Here is an 8,234-nt window from a genome sequence, read left to right on the forward strand (position 1 = left end):
TCCCTCTCTCGCTCTCGACGAACCCCTCTCAATCACTCTCTGTAAACGTCCCAAACTTCGCTCACTCAGACTAAACCCCTCTCTCTCGATCGCGTCCCCAACTTTCAAATGCCCTCAACCTCACTCAAATCATGTAAGAATCCAATGGCTGAAACAAAAAAGCTCACCTTCGGCGGTGACGACGACAACGATGAATCCCGAACCTCCCTCCTTCGCCTCTTCCAAATAGGTTTGTTTTTTATTTTAAGATTAAGGTTTTCTGCTTTGGAATTTTTCACTTCCGCCTCCTTCTAATTTCGTCCTCTTTCTCACTGATTCGCTTTCCCTATTTATGTTTAGGGTTTCGTTTGGTCTTTGGTGAAAGAAGCATCCCTGCGAACTCCTTTCCGGGCTCAGAATTCGAATTATCCTGTTTGATGCTACAATTTGGAAAAGGTAATCTGAGCTCAAACTTTCTCTTTGAGTTTTGTCTCTATTCCAATTTGGGAATTTTTCGAAATTCTGCAGCTTTGACTAATTAATTTGTGTTACTGCAGTGAAATATGGAGCAAAAGCTTCTCTGGTTTCAATGTAGTTGCTGATAAAATTTTGGTGACAGGTACGAGTTCTAAACGGAATATGGCTCAATTGGATAGCCCATTGGTGCAACTCTCGGAATGATAAAACGTAGACAAGGTTGTAATCAAGCTTCTGTGTATTGAAGGCTGAAGTTTCGTTGACTGAGCACAAGTTTGTAAAAGGCATCCCAGTCCATCTATTATCAAGTCCTTTGGAATGTAATCTAGAGTCATGAGTGCAACCTGTCTCAAGCCCACCTATATCAACAGAATAATCGACCAGATTGGATTTTGCAATAACTGTTGCTGTAGGTGAATGAACCATTACAGCTTCCGCAACCATATATTTTCTCTGCTTTCTGCTGTTATTAAAGTCTGGCCAGAAAACGTTTTCGAGCATATACTTGATATTCTTCCGGCTATTGAGGTATCAGCTGTTACACAGATTGACAGTTATTCAAAGCATGTTTTTGAGGATCTTATATCTGCAATTGTTCCTGTTTCTTCCTCTGGATGGCTCGTTCATGTTGTTTTGTCTCGAGATATACGGGTCCCTCCTTGCTTCACAAACAATAGATGCAACCAAAGAACCAGACTTTAGTCCTCCGATTTTGACATGGGAACAAATTCTATGACGACCTATAATAGGGCATGAATACACAGCAGTTGTTCTTCCATAAACACGTGAACACGGGAAACACTTGCCTTCTGGAATTCCACCACCAATGTTGTTGGCGACGACGAGATTCACTGTTTGCAACATTGTTCGGTAACAAAACCCTTACAATGTCGGTTATGCATTTTATAAGCGTCTTCGGCCAGACCTTGCTTCTGCTCGGTTTTGGAACTAAGTGTAACCTCCGGCATTATGCACTTTATTACAAAGCAATTGTTTGTTGTACTCATTATGGATGATGTTGCAGGTTTATGAGAATGGACTTGATGTGTTTGAACTCTGACTTGTTGAATGTGCGGTTTTGATAGTGACCAATGTGATTTGGTTTAATTTTTTTTGCAGGTTATGGTTGGGTAATTTGGTGAGGAGATGTGTTATAGTGATGAATGGCAATGGCGGCAGTGAAACAAATATGAGATTGGAGTTTGGTTGCTGCGACAACAAAACGGTTTGAGCATGAGGACCAAACTGGTGCCATTTGGTATGCGACACAGCAACTTCTGAGGTTTATGATTATTATAGTAATAAACATAATAAATGGAACTCTGTCTCCAAGGACCACATTTTTTTGCCTCGAAATTGTTCTCTTTGAAAATATTGAAATTGCTTTCTTCCACTGAGGTGTCCTTAATTTTGTAACAATTTTGTACCTTTTCAAACTCCCCTTGAGTAACAAACCTTCTTAGCCTTGAACCTAATGCCCTTCTGAAATTTTGATTTTGAGGAATGTTGTGCTTTGGATGGTGGGTTATTTGGGAATTCTTATGGGATGGGAATTGGGATTTGAGGTGAATTATGGTTATACCTTGGTTGTAATTTTTGGATGAATTTTGAGAATTGGTTGTAACGTAGGAGTTAGTTGTAGGATATGGATGTGATGCATTGTTATGCTTAAATGTTAAATGAAAATGTATGTATGAAAATGAGTTTGGAAATGTTTGAAAGTTAAATATTATTGAATGTTATGAAATGAGTAGGTACTATTTTGATTTTGAAATGTACTATGGATGGGAAATGGATCATGTTTGGTTATAAAATGGATTTTTAGAAATAATCCAAGACTAATTTAAATATCAATTTAAATAATAATAAAAAATCAGTAAAAAAAACAAATTAACATCAAATTAATCTATAATTTGTTAAAAATACTTTGATATCAATTCTAACATTTATTTGAAAATTAAAATCAATTAGAGTTTGAATCATTAGTAAAATAAACAATTAAGATTAAATTGAAATTTGGAATTAAACTTAATTCAAAATTAAAATCAAATTGAAAATTAAAAAGTCAAATAATTAAAATCCATTTTATAATCAAAAGCACCATGATCAAAAAAAACCTAGACAATGACCAATGTGTAACAAAAATATGGATTTGGGAATGAATGTATGCAAATGAACTTTAGGCCAAGTGCCAAATAAAAATGAAAAAATGAAAAAAAAATTCAGGACCAAAATCGGAGTATGACAGTTGCCCCTATTTAAGTATCTTCAACTAGAGAATATGAAGCAGGACACTCTTCATATGATCATAGTGGGAGATGGTTAAATACTAAGAAGACCCGGATTTTGATCCTGAATCCCTATGACATGATGTGATATGATATGATATGATATGATATGATATGATATGCATGGATGCAGGATTCTTTTTTTTTAATTTTTATTTGCTAGGGATATGGTGGACCCTTAACAGGAGATGCCACTAGACAGACCAATCTGTGGGGAATGCTGGTGGCCCACGGGGAGACAGACAAACGGTAAAAACAAACTCGCTGGGGAAGACAGTCCTACTGGAGAGTCAATCACACACTGGGGAGTAATCGAAGTGGAATTTGATAAGCAGTATTCAGAGTACAAGAGATTTCGGGAGTAAGTTCACATATGACTTACCACACCTGAATAAGAAAGAAAATGCACAACAGGTTCAGACACAACAAACAGGTTCATATATGACCTGACAATGCTGGGGAATAATCATGGAGAATAACTCTTTAGAACAGGTCCATGTATGACCTGACACTGGAATCAAAGGCTCAACAACAGGTTCAGATATGACCTGAATAGTATTGAACAAACATAGGAAAAAATCTTCAGAACAGGTTCATGTATAACTTGACACCGGAATAAAGCTCAACAACAGGTTCATACATGACCTGAATAGTATTGAACAAACAGAGAAAAAATCTTCAGAACAGGTTCAAGTATGACCTGACACCGGAATAAAGCTCAACAACAGGTTCATATATGACCTGAATGGTATTGAACAAACAGAGAAAAAATCTTCAGAACAGGTTCAAGTATGACCTAACACCGGAATAAAGCTCAACAACAGGTTCATATATGACCTGAATAATATTGAACAAACATAGAAAGAATCTTCAGTACAGGTTCATGTATGACCTGACACCGGAATAAAGCTCAACGACAGGTTCATACATGACCTGAATAGTATTGAACAAATAGAGAAAGAATCTTCAGAACAGGTTTAAGTATGACCTGACACCGGAATAAAAGCTCAACAACAGGTTCATATATGACCTGAATAGTATTGAACAGACAGAGAAAAAAATCTTCAGTACAGGTTCATGTATGACCTGACACCGGAATAAAGCTCAACAACAGGTTCATATATGACCTGAATAGTATTGAACAAACAGAGAAAAAAATCTTCAGTACAGGTTCAAGTATGACTTGACACCGGAATAAAGCTCAAAAACAGGTTCATATATGACCTGAATAGTATTGAACAAACAGAGAAAAAAAATCTTCAGTACAGGTTCAAGTATGACCTGACACCGGAATAAAAGCTCAACAACAGGTTCATATATGACCTGAATAGTATTGAACAAAAAATTGGAAAAACTCCTCAGAGCAGGTTCAAGTATGACCTGACCCCGGAATAAAAGCTCAACACCAGGTTCATATATGACCTGAATAGTATTGAACAAAAATTGGAAAAACTCTTCAGAGCAGGTTCAAGTATGACCTGACCCCGGAATAAAAGTTCAACAACAGGTTCATATATGACCTGAATAGTATTGAACAAGAATTGGAAAAACTCTTCAGAGCAGGTTCAAGTATGACCTGACCCCGGAATAAAAGCTCAACAACAGGTTCATATATGACCTGAATAGTATTGAACAAAAATTGGAAAAACTCTTCAGAGTAGGTTCAAGTATGACCTGACCCCGGAATAAAAGCTCAACAACAGGTTCATATATGACCTGAATAGTATTGAACAAAAATTGGAAAAACTCTTCAGAGTAGGTTCAAGTATGACCTGACCCCGGAATAAAAGCTCAACAACAGGTTCATATATGACCTGAATAGTATTGAACAAAAATTGGATTTGAAAATGACTGCGAAAACCGGATGTGGGTTTAAGGGCACCAAATACAAACTGGAATCAAAGGTCAAAGGATCATAGGATCGACAACAAGACCTGAGTCAATGCAAAATGAGCACGAAGTATATTTAGGCTATGCATGATTTGAATTTCCTTTTATGCATGATATATGAATGATCATGATTATGAGAATGCTGACACTGGGCAGATTGGGAGTTTGTAAAGGCTTTTTATGGAAGCTCATTATTCCTCAACACCGAGAACTCAACCAAATATTTTATGATAGATGTTGTCAAAGGAGGATTCTATCCAGTTTGATGGCCACAGCTTAGCCAATGGATCCTTTTGGAGGATTAATGAATCGTGTTAGCATAATTTTCGGGTACTCGTCTTAAACTCAATAGTTGTTGACGTATGGCAGAATTTGTTTGGACAATTTGAAAGCACGAAGAAATAGGTTCTGCCCCTCTATGGCTCATCTTGCACCAGTTTGTTGGGATCTTGGAGATGTTCACTTTGAAAGTGAGTTTGGAAACGACTTGCCATGAGACTATCTCGAGATGGCTTTCCCCAAGTGTTTGTAACTTGCAGTAGTCTGAACTTGACTAACCAAATGTTGGAATGGCAGACTCTTGGTTGACTGTCTTTTGGATAGTTGGACTCATTGAGCTCTGAAGTGGGTTGCCCCAGTCTAAGTCTTGAAGCAAATTACTCTTGGCTAACTGAACCTTGGAGTGATTGGACTTACTGAGCTCTGAGGTGGCTTGCCCCAGTCTGATTCTTGAAGCAGATTACTCTTGGCTAGATGACCCTTAGGGTGACTGATGCTCAAAGTGATTTGCCCCTGACTAGACTTCTTTCACTCCATCAAGTTCCTCAACTGTGTATTAAATTTCTTTGATGCTAAGTGTTGAATCGCAAATAAGATTGTTTATTTGAAAATGGTAATTTTAATTCAATACTTATGCCAAAATTTGAAATCAAAGTTTATTGATATGAATGGGTGAAATACAATGAAAGAGTCGTTGATAAGAACACAATGGTGATCAAGTCATTCACAGTATGCAAATTGGTGCTATCAAATGATTAACAAAAATCGTTTGGAGTCAAGTTAACACAACCTTGTTATAGTATGCTTTCAAAATAAACCCTGCCTCAATTAGGTCTTTTAAGGGTTGTAACGTGGTCTGGTTCGCGGTTTCTTGAAACAAAAGGATATAAGGCTCAAAATTTGTTTTTATCCACCCCTTCTTCTTGATGATCTCCAGTTCCTACGTTCAGTTAATTCGACACACGCATTCAACTTCCAAGAGGGTTCGAAGGTGTGATGGGGATTCAAGACGAATTTTCTTGAAATGTCAGTCCCCTTATTTTATTTTTGTTAAGGATTTAATGACCTCTTTTGATTGATTTTCTTTATTCCCTAATTTTTCTTGGACTGCTTCTTTGAAGCTTTCGGTCTATCGGGATGCCCTAACTTTTGCCTAAGTCATTTTGTGGTATTTGACTTAGCGGGCCTTTTTTATTCTTTAAAGGTATTGACTGCCACATTATTGGTGGATAAGGATCAACCAACACTAATTTTAGCTTTTCTTAACTTCTTCGACACTTCAACATGTGCTCGAAGGATATCATGTGGTTGAACCTAATTGGAGGGTTTTCATATGGACGATTTTTTTGAAAGATCGAATGCATGATCAAACTATCTGAACACAACTACCCTGCCCCAGGTTAAGATTAAGGGTTTTAGATCCGAAACAAACACCAACTTCTAGGATCAAAGTGGTTGACTAGGGATTAACTCCTTATCTCTTCAATGTTTGGGGATTTGAAACAAATGCCTTACATCATCGACAAGGTTTTACTCAAAAGCATACCACAACAATTTCAGGTGTTTCGTTTTCATCATCCTCCTTCCAATCTTTGTTAACACAACGGGTTGATAAACAAAAGTGAATGAGAGGAGTATTTTTGTTTTTAACATAAATGAAAAACGAGTGAATACGAATGGATTAATTCAAAAGATGCATAAACAGTTCATTAATCTTACCAGTTCAAAGAAAACAACAATGCTTAAAAGCAAATAACAATCAACATGCAAAGAAACTACAAAAGAAGTGTTGAAACAACCAAATGATTGCCAGCTTTAGGGAATTGACTTCTTCAAACCAAGCTTTTTGACATTGGCATGATGATCTTCAAATTCTTTTCCTTTTATCTCATCGTTGAACGCGACCTTCTCGGATCCCCTACTCATTTCTCCTTTTCTTTCATTGGTATGGGTCGTGACATTGGAAATCCAAGGCGGTATCTCAATGCTCTTACCAGGAAACAATGATAGCTCATTAGCCACATCACTGACATCTTCCTTGTGGTACAAAACCTTGAGGGGTTTCAAGGGTCCTTTCCCTTTCTCATTACCTGGCCCAGAAATCAAGGTATATGTACCTAGGCCTTCCTCCTTGAGTGTTGGTGACCTTATGTCAATCAATCCTTGCAGCTTGAGCTTAAAACTCTTGCATTCCTCGATGAAGTGCCCCATTATTCCAGTATTGTAGCCGCACTTGATCTTCGGGTGATCTTCTTCAAAAACTAAGCTCTTTTTGTTAATGAGTTCCCGTACCAAGGCTTTTAGCGCTAAGTAAGAATCCAGGTCATGTCCTAATGCCCCTTTATGGAATTCACATGTTGCATTTGGATTGTACCATGGCAGGTCTGGTGACACAGGTGTGAGAGCTCGAGGGGTCACCAAAGCATTTTGGATCAGTTGCGGGTAGAGCTTGCTATACGGCACCGGAATCGAGTCATTGTGATCCTTGTTCCTCTTGTTCTGATTCTGATTTTTGTTTTGAACCTGACTTCGGTGATTTTGAGGAGGAATAGCCAGAGGATGTTGATGATGACGTCTTAAGGGAGGTCCATATACTGGTAAATGAGGTGTTGCCACATAGAATTTCCCTTGACTTGGGGTAACACCAGATGGATGCGGGGTAGTAGCTTTCTTTGTTGCAGCAGTGTATATTGGGTGACCCTCTTTTCTCAACAAAACTTGCAGGGTTTCCAAGACCCATCTCATTTGGCTCTTCAAAATATTAAGTTCCCCCTTCAGTGCTTCTTGGCTATTTCTTAGCTCATCCATCATCTCCTGAGACATGGTTCTTTGTTTTAACGCGTGTTGAGAATCACTTTGCTTCATGGACAAAGGAGAGATGAGTTTTTTTGGTATTTTCGAGAAATGATATGAAATGCATGATGACAAATGCATATGCAATGGTATATGAATGGATGCAATGCATGCCATGCATATTTGTGTTTTTTTTTCAATACACGGGTTCAAAAGTCCGAAGTATGGATAAATTTGATTGCTTTTCCAAAACGGTTCTCACCGGGTATGATCTAGGGCTTTGTTACAAAGGATCCCCAGGGTCATTGATTCACAAGAATGTTTGACGCTTACGGGAAATACTTTCCGGTCGTCAACTCCATCAAGGGAATCTATTCTGGGTGAGGTTCTCGTACCGACTCTTACGAAGTATTCACCTCGGGAGTCCGTACTACGCAACCATCGACTGGGTTCTAGACAGGGTACTCAGAGTCATGGATTCAAAAGACTGTTTGATGCTTACGGGAAATACTTTCCGGTCATCAACTC

Source organism: Lathyrus oleraceus, chromosome 5 (assembly GCF_024323335.1).
Source record: "Lathyrus oleraceus cultivar Zhongwan6 chromosome 5, CAAS_Psat_ZW6_1.0, whole genome shotgun sequence".
Lineage (NCBI taxonomy): Eukaryota > Viridiplantae > Streptophyta > Magnoliopsida > Fabales > Fabaceae > Lathyrus > Lathyrus oleraceus.